The sequence below is a fragment of the Xiphophorus maculatus genome, chromosome 6 (assembly GCF_002775205.1).
Source record: "Xiphophorus maculatus strain JP 163 A chromosome 6, X_maculatus-5.0-male, whole genome shotgun sequence".
NCBI lineage: Eukaryota > Metazoa > Chordata > Actinopteri > Cyprinodontiformes > Poeciliidae > Xiphophorus > Xiphophorus maculatus.
Window position 1 is genome coordinate 1381399 of NC_036448.1, and position 14763 is coordinate 1396161.

General features: G+C 43.7%; 2 long non-coding RNA genes across 2 annotated transcripts; one reads left to right on the forward strand and one right to left on the reverse strand.

Annotated features, from left to right (window-relative positions):
- Positions 1 to 559: 559 nt before the first annotated feature.
- Positions 560 to 1876, reverse strand: LOC111608969. The gene is made up of 2 exons (XR_002752938.1): positions 1744 to 1876; positions 560 to 1665 (listed from the first exon to the last, which is right to left on the reverse strand). It is a non-coding gene; the product is annotated as an uncharacterized LOC111608969 (long non-coding RNA).
- Positions 1877 to 3768: 1892 nt separating this feature from the next.
- LOC111608986 lies at positions 3769 to 5026 on the forward strand. The gene is made up of 2 exons (XR_002752951.1): positions 3769 to 4221; positions 4314 to 5026. It is a non-coding gene; the product is annotated as an uncharacterized LOC111608986 (long non-coding RNA).
- The last annotated feature ends 9737 nt before the right edge of the window (positions 5027 to 14763 follow it).

The window sequence follows — 14763 nt, forward strand, 5'->3', positions numbered from 1 at the left end:
GTGAGGATAGGCAGCACTAGGCTTTAAATGCTTACATGCTTAAATGTTTATATAGTTTCAACATTTCTTAAATTCTGCTGCAAGGGTTTAAATTGATTTGTTTTTCTGCATAACTTTTGCACCACAGATAGGTTCATCCAGTTATAAGGCAACAGAGCACACCCTAAAAGCTCCATGTATCTGTGACTGGTTAATGGCGCTTGTTGAATTAAAAACTTGGGGGGTTTTGGAGAATCAACTCCTATTTTTCTATTGTGAAGTTCAAGAAAACAATTGACACTGGATCAGTAGAAAAATATTGTCTATTTATTGATAAAATAATTTCAACCAAAACACATGGTGAGAACAAATCTGTTCCTGCAGGGCACATAGAAAAACTGATGTGTTGTTTCATGAACCCAGTAGCAGGCTTCATACTGTAGATGTAATGTTTCTTCAATATAGAAAATCCTATTTACCAGAAGTAAAGGCTTGAAAACAGCAGCCTGAGTGTAACTAATCTGTGTTGTGTTTCACTTAGTGAAATGATTTATTGAAATAAATGAGCTTTTCAACAATATTCAATATGACTGTACTTTATTTTTTTGTCAATGTTACAGAACGTTTACAAGTATTAATTCAACAATGTGGTATATTTTTCATGTGCTGTCACTCTCTTGACTGAGACGGAACCATTTGTATCCAAGCTGGACTTTAATAAGTCAGCAAAGGAAATATCACACATGCTCTTTATGATCATGTCTAAGCTGGTGGAGAATGGATGCAAAACCTGGAACAGCAAAATCAAAATGCACAGTCACGTTCAATTCCAGCGTTGTAGTGAGACTTCTCTCTTGGCATTCACCGCGTGCCTTAATTGACTGATTTTAAATCAAGGTCCACTGTGAACACGGAGAGAAAGGAGCCAAGAAACACACATGGTCAAGTAAACAGCAGGTAGAAATCATAGAAGGTCACAGATGTCCAAACATTTACCAACTGCACAAGAACATGCATGTTCCTGATCATTTGTTCTGCTTGACATGTCAAGGGCATCAGGCAGACGGCCATGACGGAGCAGAACCAGGTGACTGATATGAGAGACTTCCTCCTGTGGTCTGGTACACAGGAGGAAGTAGAATATAAAGAAAAAGGTCTCTGTTGTTTTTTCTTTGTTTCAGATTATCACACAGCCTCATTTCCTTAATATGTGCATAAAAGAGTAGTAAGTTTGTTGTAATAGAAATGCTGGATTACATGATCAACATTTGATCTAAATGCAACGACGTCATGCATTCAGGACAGGTTCAATCATATCTGATCCTTTTGGAGTCTTATATAACAGTGTTTTCCTCCACCCAATGAATGGAGCAGATGAGTCTGCAGGCCGACCATGCAACGTTAGCCTACATGATCCAAACAGGCCCGAACCGCCGCATTCCGCCTAACCCACTGCAGCTTCTTCCTTCAACCGTCTGTAATTTAGAGATGCTGGCATCTTTCAGCTGACTCCGTCTCCATCAGGCTGATCAGTGCACAGAGGCAGCGAGTCCCGCAAGACCCGCAGCAGGGAGAGGAGAAGCACAGGGAACGCTGATCTCTGTTACTGCCTGTGTCGCATAATCTCCTCCAGGATCCATCCCGCAGCCTCCACATCCTCCCCCTCTCTCCTCCTCCCGTCTTCTCCTAGATGCGGGACATGGAAAATACAGAGGAAAAAGAAGGAAGAAAGAAAAACAACCGACGCGTCTCTGCCTTCCGCACCATGGATGATGAAAAGCACCGTGTTGTTTTTGACGCTGAGTTGTTTGGATTCCTCCTCCCGGACGGTGCGGACGGCAGAGGATTCAGGAGCAGGAGAAGGCAGGGTGACGTCACCATGCAGACAGATGCTCTCTCTCTCACACACACACACACACACACACACACACACACACACACACACACACACACACACACACACACACACACACACACACACACACACACACACACACACACACGCACACAGCATCATCTCCTCCCTCTCTTTGCCCTTGACAGCAGGCCTCCAGCACCGGTTGAGTCGGTCCTGTAGCAGTGATGCAGGATCCTGCGTCCCGTTTTACTGGGTCAGAATTAGGGAGGCATGAAATGGACACTTTGAAGAAACTTGTGCTTCTCTTGAATGTTCGTGTTCAATTACTGCTTGTATATCTTATTTACCTTAAAGTAAGTAAGTAAAATATTTAACTAGGTCAAAACAAAATACCGCACTGAGCTAAAAGCCGCTGGTATCTCTGCCGCTCTCGGTTTTCCACAAGGACGCAGCGGAGGGCAGCGTTCTTAATAAATCTGCTGTTAAGGACGCAGTCCTCCATTTCCAATACCGAACCATGGATTCGTTCACGCTGAGTTTACATTCAGCGGCTCTATTTCCCTCCTGTACTACCAGAGCCATAGCCTTCAACTGAAAAGCTGCATCATATGAACTTGTTTGTGTGGTTTCCATGATGAGAGGCTGTGAGTTCGAAGAAATTTCTCCTTCGTACCTGCTGTTAATATGTGCTTGTTCTAAATGAAAATCAGCACTTTCTTCTTTGATTTCCAATTTTGACTTCCAATGATTCACTTCTTGCTAAAGAGCCCCCTGGTGGTTGAAGAAAAATCCACAGAAAAGCCGCACTGGGCTATAAGCAGCATGGTACAAAGCAGGGCCGGCCTAAGGCAGAAGCAAACTAAGCAGCCGCTTAGGGCCCCAGGGCCACTAAGAGGCCTCCGTGGAGCTGTTTTTTGTTGTTGTTTTTAGTAATAATTTCTAGGTCATTATAATATCAAAAACACACAATTTCACTATGAAATGATTTGTTTTTACAATAATATATATTTGATAATGTATGTAAAAATTATTATTTTATTGGTAAGAAAAAAAAAACAAAATTGCTCTTCGGGGCCCCTGGTGGCCGCAGTAGGTACCGCATGCTTTGCCAGTATCATGAGCTTAATTAAAACCTTAAAATAATTAAAACTTCTTAATGTTTGACATTATCTAGCAAAATGTTTTTATGTCAGGCTACATAGCTGCTACATCAATGAGCTGCTCTATACTGTAGTTGGGGATATGTTGTTTGCTGCTGAGCAAAATCATTTTGTGGCCAAAACAAACATTATTTTTACATTAACTTCTAAGTTATGTGAAACTTCTGTTAAAATCATTTGAAGGCTCAGAATCAGCCCAGTACTGATACCGGTCCACATTCTCAGGGGAGAAAGACTCACCTGGTATAAATTAAAGTTTTAGCTATTGGAGTTATGCTTAAAAGAAATTTATTTAATCAATTAATGTCATGAATGTGTGTGTAGAGCTGCACTGATTGCAGTTTTTTGGCCGATCCCTGGTTACTGATCTTTAAAAACACCTGACCTGCAGATTTTGAATTTGGCTGATATGAATTTTTTTGTCTAAAATGTCGCTAAATATAGCAAGAAAGTTACTGAGTTGTCAACAGTGGGGTGAATATTGTTAACTGTAAATGTGCAGACCTGACCTGGTGGGTTTGTCTGTCAGTCAAACATCTCACTGCAGAGCAGAAGAGGACAGAGATGATTTTTAAACCTTTGCTGACAAAATTAAGATCAGTGGATAAGATGGGCTTCACATGTAAGTATCAGCCAATCAAGATCCACCAAAATTAAGGAAATTGGTGCCCAGAAATCAACTGGTCGATAAATCAGTTGGCCAGTAAAAGTATCCTATTATACATGTATATAATGTAAACAGCACTGCCAGAGATGCAATAAGTTTATAGCAAGTGTGTGAATGATCTAATGAATATGAAATGAAATATTTAGTTTACAGTTTTTCTCAGTTGCTTCGGTGCATTTCTCAGAACAGAATTTAATTTATCAAACTACTTGTGCACACTTCAAATCATTGCGTCACTTACGCATTTAAAAAAGTAGCTTCTTATTTTGTTCAAAAAATTGCAAATGACAGACAAATAAGAACATGTACATAAAGAAGTCACAACCCAAATCCTCAACAGTGCTTAATATAGAGCTTCATTTAAAACGTCCAGAGGCTGGATTTTGGGTTCTGTGTGGGGTTTGCCTTCGTCAGTGTCCTCCAGGGGGAGCCAATGAGCCGCTGTGGAGGATGGACCTGCTGTACATCTGGCACACCTGCAATCATCTGGGCAAATCAGCCAGAGGATAAGAGGAGTTTGTTGTCATTCCCTCGACGCTCGAGTGTTAGCCTTTATGGTACTCTGAGCTCTTCAGCGTTCAAACCTTTGGCACTCTGTGTGAAAGCTGGATTATCTTTGCGACTCACCTCTACGTGTCCTCTTTTAAAGGTTTCTTCTGAAGAAGTTCTTGGATTCCTCCCTCCAAATACCTCTGGTCTCTTCCTCCTGATCTCATTCCACAGCTGGTAATACTCAACACCTCTTCCTCATACCTGCAAACCTGTCCGTCCTCCACCATCCAGCAGTTTTCCCTCTGGACTGTCTCAAGATCTCCCTGACACCAAGACCCACATTTTTCATTTTGACAAGATCTTTGGAAAACTTATCTCTCTTCCTCTTCTGCAGTGTTGCTGTCCTTCCATTCCTCCAACAGATTTTCTGTAATGGGACATTTCATCAAAAATAGCTCCTGGAACAGATCTCTGTACTCTTCTCTGGGATGTGAAGCTTCATGTAATGAATGAGTGACTCCACTGCTGAGAGTCAGACCAGAACTTGATGACCTGGGGCTGATTGAAGATGGCTACAGCCACATTTTAAATATGCTGTACATCTTTTCTTTTTGTATTTTTGTGTTCTGTTTTCAGAATCTGGTAGAATTGGGAACAAATTCTGGGTTTTGGCAACATGAGAGGAGCAGATGGGAAAGTTTAGTGACACTTCAGTGTGTCACCTCCCTGACACGTTACTTCAGTGAGTACTCATTAAATGTGCAGAATGAGCCAGAAGCTCAAATCTCCAACCACATGATCAAGTGAAGCTAACAACTGAGCAGTTAGCTTCACTTCGTTCAGAAAAATCAATAAAGTCCTTTTTACCGAGTTTGGCAACAAAGAAGTGAGAGCTTCTTCAATCATAACAGAGGCTCAAGTGTCTTTTACTGAACATTTCTGTTCAGTCTTTATTGAGCAAAAACGGCAAAAGATGATGACAACTGCAACAGCTGGTTGTAACGTAGTGTGGCAACCTGGGGTGGATTTTCTTTATTAGGAAACCCAAATGTAAGATGTTAAAGTTTAAGATAAGGGAAACCGACAACGCCACCTGGAATAACTCCAGGAAAATAGAATAATAATAAGGACACAGGTACGTTCTACAGGAAGTGAGACAAGATTCAGACAATTCTACAAAAAAATTTATTAAACTTTAATAGGTTGTTTAATTTCACAATAACCTGAAATCGAATAGTTAAAACAGTGAAGGCATTTTTAATAAAGTTGATTATAAAATGTTTAAATTTCAGAGGAAACTGAGGCTTACCAGTGGGGGGAGAGTAGTGAGGAAAGGGGCAACATCCAGTGAAGAAAAGGGATCACCCTGGACACTACAAAGACACGGCAAACACACACACACACAAAAAAGGGGTGTTCCACAAAACACACGAGACAAGACACCGCCACCAGGGGTCACCACCGCCACCACAGAAGCCTCAGTCCCTAAAAGAAAGACAAAAAAATGAAACAATAGGAGTAAAACAGTGATACAATAGCACTAAAATATTGCTTTTTATCCCGTTCGTAGTGCCATCGATACTCCCGGCAGCGGGGGAAAGTTCATACAAATCTTTTAAAACAATTCATCGTAGGCAAAACAGCAGCGAGTGTACGTCCAAATTTAATAGTTGTCAGGGACTCAGCAGGAGGCTAAAAAATAGAGTAGATTATTAATACAACTGCTGATAAAAACTATGACTTATGGTAGCTGCTTACCTGTAAATTACTACACGGCCAGACAAACAGATCCACAAGGTCACTTATGGAGCGCAGCTGTAACAGAACACTACATAAAGGCTTCGTTTACATGAGACGGATGTTACCTAGCCATGCTAGTGCTTACCTTCCCGGCAGCAAACAAACAACCGAACAAATCGGTCCAGGAGTTGGAGGCACAGCAAGGGAGGCCAGCACAGCTCAGCAAACAAACTAAGCAAAATGAGTTGACGTCATGACGCAAGTAGTCTTGTGACAGGTAGAGACCTGCTTATATGCAGCAGCTGAAATTGATCTTAAAGTGGCAGCGTACCATTTATGCTGCTACAATCTACCCCCCCAACTTGCGTCGACGCCCCGACGACGACCCCAAAAACACTAGCACCAAGGTCTAAACAGTGCAGAAACAGCATTACAGTGTGGATCAGGAGAGTGTGCAGCCCCATGCACTAATCCCATTGGTCTTGGGAGATGGTGGACATTAGAGTGCTGACCTGCTGTTGAGCGTGTAGTTCTTCTCATTACCCTTGGAAGGCCCTGATCTTTACTTGAGCTGGCAACACTAGGAGCTTGAGATGCAGATGTTGAAGGAGCTTCATGAGGATATACCTCGGCAGACAGAGGAACCGTGTTGTTTCTGACCAGGTGTGGGTTGGCTGGCAAAGAAGGCGGTGACTGGTGGACATTTACCCTCAAAAACAAATCAGGATCAGTTTCATCCTCAGAGGATGAATCAGTCAACAGCGGTTCCCCAATAGGGGATGCTGGGATGTCACTGCAAACAACTGGCTTCAGTAGAGACCGGTGGACCCTTTTAGTTTTGTTCAACTCATCTGCAGGAGCCACAGTGTAAACTGCTCCAGTATCACCCAGTACTTTTAGGACCTTATACACCTTGGAGCGCCACAGATCCTGAATCTTGTGTCTTCCTTGTTGACTGGTGTCTCGGAGTAGGACAAGTTGGCCTTCGTGCAGAGGAGAATCTTGAACATGCTGGTCATCATTTCTCTTTCTCCTATCTGCAGCAATCTTCAGCTTCTCCCTGGCTTCCTCAAAAGCCAGTTGCAAGCGCGTCTGGTGCTCTGCAACCCACTTGTCAACTCCACCAGCACTTGGTTCTGATACATGGCCAAGCAGAAAGTCTAAAGGAAGCCTAGGTTGTTGGCCAAACATCAGGAAGAAGGGACTTTCTCCAGTGCTCTGATGTGGTGTGGTGTTATAACAAAAGATCACTTGTGGCAAATAAGAGGTCCAGGCTCTTTTACTGGTGGTGGGGAGGGTACGCAACAGGTTATGAAGCGTACGATTAAACCTTTCACATTGTCCATTTCCAGCAGGGTGGTACGGTGTGGTCCTGGACTTCTTGATGCCATAGAATTGACAGAGCTGCTGGATGAGGGAACTTTCAAAATTACGTCCCTGGTCTGAGTGAACACGGGCTGGTACACCAAACTTTGAAAACCACTCTGTCACCAGGACATGAGCCACAGTAGAGGCACGTTGATCTCTGGTTGGTATAGCCAGGGTGTACTTGCTAAAAACATCAGTTAAGACAAGCACATTCTCCTGCCCATCTTGAGAAGGCTCCAGGATTGTGAAGTCCATGGCAAGGATCTCATTGGGTCGTGACGCTAGCAAATGGCCCATATAGGTCCGTGCAAGAGGTCGAGTATCTTTTGCCACTTGGCATCGCTCACATGACCTGCACCAATCAACGACATCAGAGGACATTTTTGGCCAGTAACATCTTGTTCTCAGCAGTGAGAGAGTCCTGTCCACACCTTGATGGCCATGGTCCTGGTGGGCCTGAGTCAGGACCTCCTCCTTCAAGGCTGTGGGCAGCAACAGCTGTAGCATCTCCTCAGCACCATCGGGACGAAAGGTCTTGCGGTGGAGGACACCATCCTTCTCCACCAGGCGATCCCACTGCCTCAGGAATGCCAACAGAGGTGCAGGTAAATTCTTTCGCTCTGTGCGGTCGGGTTGTTTCTTGCGAGTCCAAAAGGTCCAAAGTTCCTGCAAAACTGGGTCAGCATGTTGTAATACTTGCATATCCTTTGTGGTACGTTCAGGGAGGACTGTGATGGCAGCTTGCGTAACTTCCCGTCTCTCCATCATCAGCTGCAGAGATTCAGGCAGACTACTCCCTGGAACAAGAGCACCAACCTGTTCTCTAGTAGATGGATGTTTTCTGGAAAGAGCATCTGCGTTCCTGTTTGTACGCCCTGAGCGATACTGGATCTTGAAATCAAAGGAGGCAAGTTGTGCAGCCCATCGATGTTCAGTGGCACCTAACTTGGCAGTACCAAGATAACTGAGGGGATTGTTATCAGTGAATACAAGACATTTATGGCCCAACAAGTACTCTCTGAATTTTTCAGTCATGGCCCATTTAAGGGCTAAAAATTCAAGTTTCATGGAGCTATAGTTGTCCATATTACGTTCAGTTGGCCTTAATCCTCGGCTGGCGTAGGCAATAGGACGCACAACCCCGTCCTGTTGTTGGGAAAGGACAGCCCCCAGACCACCATGGCTCGCATCAACCTCTAGGATAAAAGGCAGAGAAAAGTCAGCGTAGGCTAGCACAGGTGAAGTAGTTAGCCTCCTTTTCAATTCCTCAAAGCTCTGTTGGTGTTCTGCAGTCCAGCCCTCAGCGATGTCCTGTCTTAGCCGCTTCTTTGTTTTTGAACTGCTTAAATGTCCCACTAGTTGGTGAAGGGGCGCAGCCAGCTTGGCAAAGCCTGCAACAAACCGCCGATAGTAACTGGCGAACCCAAGGAAGGACCTCAGCTCTGTGGATGTGGTGGGGCGCTGCCAGTTAACCACTGCCTCAATCTTAGACGGATCAGTTGCAACACCTTTGCTAGAAATGACATGGCCTAAGTATTTAACTTCTCGTTGAAGAAAGGAGCACTTTGTCAGCTTTGCCTTGAGACCCTCTTTCTTCAGGCGTCCAAGCACCATCCCCAGGCGCTCCAAATGCTGTTCCACAGTGGAGGAAAACACAACTATGTCATCAAGATACAGCAGCAATGATTGATTCTGCTTATCAGAGAAAATGCGTTGCATAAGCCTCTGAAATGTACTGGGCGCATTACAAAGGCCAAATGGCATTCTATTCCACTCAAATAGACCAGATGGAGTACAGAACGCCGTTTTATGACGATCTGCTTCTGCAACAGGTACCTGGTTGTAACCACTTGCCAAGTCCAAGGTAGAGAACCAGCAAGCACCTGTAAGTGCATCCAAAGACTCTTCAATGCGTGGTAATGGAAAGGCATCTTTGCGGGTTTTGCTATTAAGCTGCCGATAGTCCACACACATCCTCAGGCTCCCATCCTTCTTTTTGACTAGCACAATGGGAGATGCATAGGGGCTGCAGCTCTCTCTGATCACATTAGTACTAAGTAACTGATTGATGTGATCCTTTACTGCTTCATAGTCTGACGGTGGTATACGCCGGTATCGCTGGTTTACAGGGGTCTCATCAATAAGGGGTATGTCATGACTAATTATGTTTGTACACCCCAAATCACTGTCATTTTCAGCAAAAACTGATGAATAATCCCTAAGAAGGGTCCTCACCTGCCCCTGGTGTGTGCAGGGCAGTTGGGAGAGGTCAATGGCCTCAATTTGGTCCTGCACAGTTGGAAGTACAATCTGAGAGGACACCTTAGCTGTATATGAGGGCTCTTCTTTAACACCGGGAGGCAGACTGATAACATTAACATGATGCAGAGTACCTACAACAGTACGTGGGTAAAGCAAGATATCTGTAGAGCCTACATTAACAATTGGTATGTAGGCTGTGCCTCGCACCACACGGATTAGGGCAGGGGAAGCAAGCAAACCTCCTGGCAGACCTGCCTCAGGAGGCTCAAATAGTACAGCCTGTGACACCTGATCAGAGCATGTAGCAGCCACAAGCTTCATAACCCCACCTGGGACCCTGCATGCTGCACGACCCCGCACCTTTACCTTCCCCACATAGTCTAATGGACCCTGCAAGCTTGCCTGATGGCACTTTTGCAATGCAGGCCAGATTTCATGAGGAGCCTGTGGGACATTGTCCTGACTGAACAACCCTGCACCATGCTGTACAAAAAGCTCATGATAGCATTTTTGGATTACATTCATGCCTAAAACACCTGGTGTGGGAGCCACTTTGCCAGGAGGATCTTTTACAATCAAAACCCCGCAGTTTGGGATGTCTTTGCCACAAATCTCAACACTAAGCTCTATGTAGCCAAGGTATGGGATATTTAACCCATTTGCTGCCTTAAGCTGCAACCAGTGACAAGGGCGTAAACCATCAGGGCCACCAGACTTGAAATGATCCTTAAAGAAACTTTCTGTAAGGGTCGACACCATAGAACCAGTGTCAATTAGACAGGGCACCTGAACACCTCCCAAACACACATCTAAATGAGGACACGCTGCAACAAGCTTTGGCGTTTCCATACCATTATATGGTGCTGTGACTGAGCCAATAATGGCCCCACCCGAACTGCGGCTCAACAGTTCAGTGGGAACTAGTTTTCCGAGACCGCAGAATTAGGAGGCAGGGAACTCGAGGGCTGCTGAGGGCCTCGAGTGTGAAAACGGGAAGGGACACGTACACCATCACATTCCCTAGCATAATGACCTGGCTGTTGGCACCGTCTGCAGACTATAGGGACATTACGAGGGGGACGACTCTGTTGGTGAGTTTGACTAAGAGAGGCAATGCTCTGAGTGAGTTGATTTAATTGCTCTTGTTGTCGTGCCAACATCTCATGCAGTGACCTCAATTCTGACCCCTGATCCCTTGGACTAATCTGAGAAGTGCCATGGACAGCATATTGAAATCCAAGGGATGGAACTGAAAGACTCCGAGCCCTACTACCGCCTGATGATCCCTCCCGTTCCCACCTAATAGCTTCAGCCCTGACATCAAGTAAAGTAGCTGCAGGTTTCTCCCGTACAAACTGTTTCAATGCACACCGCAGTGGACCATCTAAAACATGCTCCACAAACTGATCCCTCAACAATACAGCAGCATTAACCATGCTAGTGGGTGCACAAGCTTTAACCTTCTCCATTAATTCCATTAGTGCAAGGGAAAATTCTTGAAGGGTTTCACCCTCCTGCTGCTTTCTAGAAAAGAAAGCCTCTTGCAATGAGACATGGGAATCAGTACAACCATATACCTCTTTTAGCACTCTAATAATGCAAGCTGGATCTGTCCGCTCAGCACTAGGACGGTGTCTAAGTTCCTCTCGTGCCTCACCCTCCAAATGATCATACAAGTAAAAAGCCTGATCAACAGGTGATAAGTGACGTGCCCTCATACAGGTCTCAGCCTCCTCCAACCACTCATTTAACCCTATTCCTGATCTTCCCCTGAACATTGGACATTTCCTGTCACGAGGCACAAACACCAACCTCTCTGACACAGGGGGACCCAAGGCAGGCAAAGCATTCTGAGATGTGCTCGAAGTAGAAGGGGCAGTAGAAGTACCTGGGGCCGAGCGTGACTGTTCCTGTCGTAATCGCTCGTTGTCTGCTTTCAATTGGGCAATCAAGTCCCGCATTTCTTGGATCTCCTCCTCCATGACCTGGATCCTTTGTGATTAGATAGGCTCGCTGCTGTTTTGCCTGTACACACAACACAATTCTCTTCCAACGCAAAAAAAAAAAAAAATACGCCACTACACAAACAAGAAAAATACAAAACAAACAAAAAAAAGAAACAGCTGAAGAATCAAGTCTCACTTTACACAGCAGATCCTGCCGACAACGCCAATTTGTGGCAACCTGGGGTGGATTTTCTTTATTAGGAAACCCAAATGTAAGATGTTAAAGTTTAAGATAAGGGAAACCGACAACGCCACCTGGAATAACTCCAGGAAAATAGAATAATAATAAGGACACAGGTACGTTCTACAGGAAGTGAGACAAGATTCAGACAATTCTACAAAAAAATTTATTAAACTTTAATAGGTTGTTTAATTTCACAATAACCTGAAATCGAATAGTTAAAACAGTGAAGGCATTTTTAATAAAGTTGATTATAAAATGTTTAAATTTCAGAGGAAACTGAGGCTTACCAGTGGGGGGAGAGTAGTGAGGAAAGGGGCAACATCCAGTGAAGAAAAGGGATCACCCTGGACACTACAAAGACACGGCAAACACACACACACACAAAAAAGGGGTGTTCCACAAAACACACGAGACAAGACACCGCCACCAGGGGTCACCACCGCCACCACAGAAGCCTCAGTCCCTAAAAGAAAGACAAAAAATGAAACAATAGGAGTAAAACAGTGATACAATAGCACTAAAATATTGCTTTTTATCCCGTTCGTAGTGCCATCGATACTCCCGGCAGCGGGGGAAAGTTCATACAAATCTTTTAAAACAATTCATCGTAGGCAAAACAGCAGCGAGTGTACGTCCAAATTTAATAGTTGTCAGGGACTCAGCAGGAGGCTAAAAAATAGAGTAGATTATTAATACAACTGCTGATAAAAACTATGACTTATGGTAGCTGCTTACCTGTAAATTACTACACGGCCAGACAAACAGATCCACAAGGTCACTTATGGAGCGCAGCTGTAACAGAACACTACATAAAGGCTTCGTTTACATGAGACGGATGTTACCTAGCCATGCTAGTGCTTACCTTCCCGGCAGCAAACAAACAACCGAACAAATCGGTCCAGGAGTTGGAGGCACAGCAAGGGAGGCCAGCACAGCTCAGCAAACAAACTAAGCAAAATGAGTTGACGTCATGACGCAAGTAGTCTTGTGACAGGTAGAGACCTGCTTATATGCAGCAGCTGAAATTGATCTTAAAGTGGCAGCGTACCATTTATGCTGCTACAGTAGCAACCGAAATCAATACAAGGTAAGATAGTGACAAAGGAAAAAACTAGATTCTGTTGAGCATTCTTCAAAATAAATCATGCTTTGCACTTAAATATGTTTCACTTCACCCTTTTGTAATTATGTACACTCATGTTAGATTTAGAGACTTATAATCATAAATTATGCTTAACATATTATAAAGAAGTCATAACAATGGAACCTTCTCTTGAGGAGATGCTGCAGAATCCCACAGAGTCTCATCTGGACCTGCAGCCTGGTTCTGGTTCAGTCTCTCCAGCTGCCTCTTCACTTCTAGATACAGAAAAGTGGAAGCTGGAGGCAAAGTGGGTCAGAGGAAGGTGGGATGTCTGTATGGCTGGAGACAGGAGAGGATGATGATGATGATGATGATGATGCGCTTGTTCCTGAACTACACCTGCTGAAGAATGTGTTCAGTTCTATCCAGACTTTCATCTGTCTGATCCTCCTTTTGCTTTAAGCCTGACCACACGTCTCTGATATTGTTCCTCTTCAGTTTATTCTCCAGCTTCTTCCTGTACTTCTCCTTGCTGACTCTAATCTTGACTTTGAGCTTCTTCTGTATACTCCTCAGTAACTCTCTGTCTCGTTCCTAAAGACTCTTTGTTTCTGGTTTAACAGTTCCTTTACGTCACTGGTGATCCAGTGACTATTCTGGTGGGGATGGTTCTGATCACACAGAGGTTTATATAGTCAGTCACACACTCAGTCATGGCACTGATGTCATCTCCATGTGTAAAGTGCTTTACTTTGGAACCATATTCACATTTATACACTGATATGAATGTGGCAGCACTAGGTGGAGCTCATGAATATTATGCAACTTCAGTTCTTCGATCCAAAAAATAAGCAGCTCAGCAACACCACCCTGGGAATATTACCTTCTCTTTTTAAGGCACATGGGTTCAAATATGCAGATATTTATGACATTTGAGATGAGATCTAAATTTACAAATCAATTTATTAAATTCTATGTAAATACTGTTTTAAAAACACATTCTCAAAAAGAAAAGCAAATAAGGAAAACAGGGGAAACCCCACAGAAGCTGAGGTTACTGGTAGGAGAGACAGAAACAAGGGGCAGCATTCAGCAAACAACAATAAAAAAACCCTTTAAAGCACCAGACAGTGAGACAAGTTAAACCCACTTCATCATCTAAATGGACACCAGAGGGCAGTCTTTTCCATGAAGACTTCCGTTTCCTGCTGATGATAGCATTGTCCCAATACTCCTCTGTGTGTGGAATGAAACAGTGAAAACAGTTTGTCCTGGTGAGACGAGCAGCAGTGTGGCAGAGCTAAGAGACCATGTGCCCTATTGCTGGGCTCAATAAAGATTCTCTTTATTCTCACTTTCCACTCTTGGACAGATGTCCTCAGATGTCCTCAGATGTCCTCAGGTGTCCTCAGATGTCCTCAGCTCATTCCCTCCCTACATGGATATAATCTTATGCCTAATTGGCTAACTGGAGCAGCTAAGACCAGATATAGGGCTGTGTCTCACAGAGGAACATCTATGTCTGACTACGAGTGTTAGACTTTAGCATGGTCAGAAGTATACAAACACTCAGTGTCAACGTCATTCTTGGATTTATTTTGTTCATTTTATTATTCATTTCTGTGTATTTTTTCTTTTTTTAATCTCTTTTTTCAGGGTTAGGATGGTCATAATTCATATTTCTGACCTCTGTCTTAGAGTTCGTGTAAATTACACTGTTAAAAAAGTCACTGGAGAATTTACAGTAACTTACTGGCAGCAGGGTTGCCAGCCAGTTACTGTAATTTTTACGGTAAAGAAATTAAAGTAACTTTACAGTTCCCTTATTGTAATTTTTTTACAATAGCCTTACTGTAATTCTATTGCAGTTTACTGTCATTTTTATTACTATCTTACTGTAATTTGATTAGTGTCACTGTATTTTCTTTAAAATAGCACAGTAATTATATAACATGGTTAATGT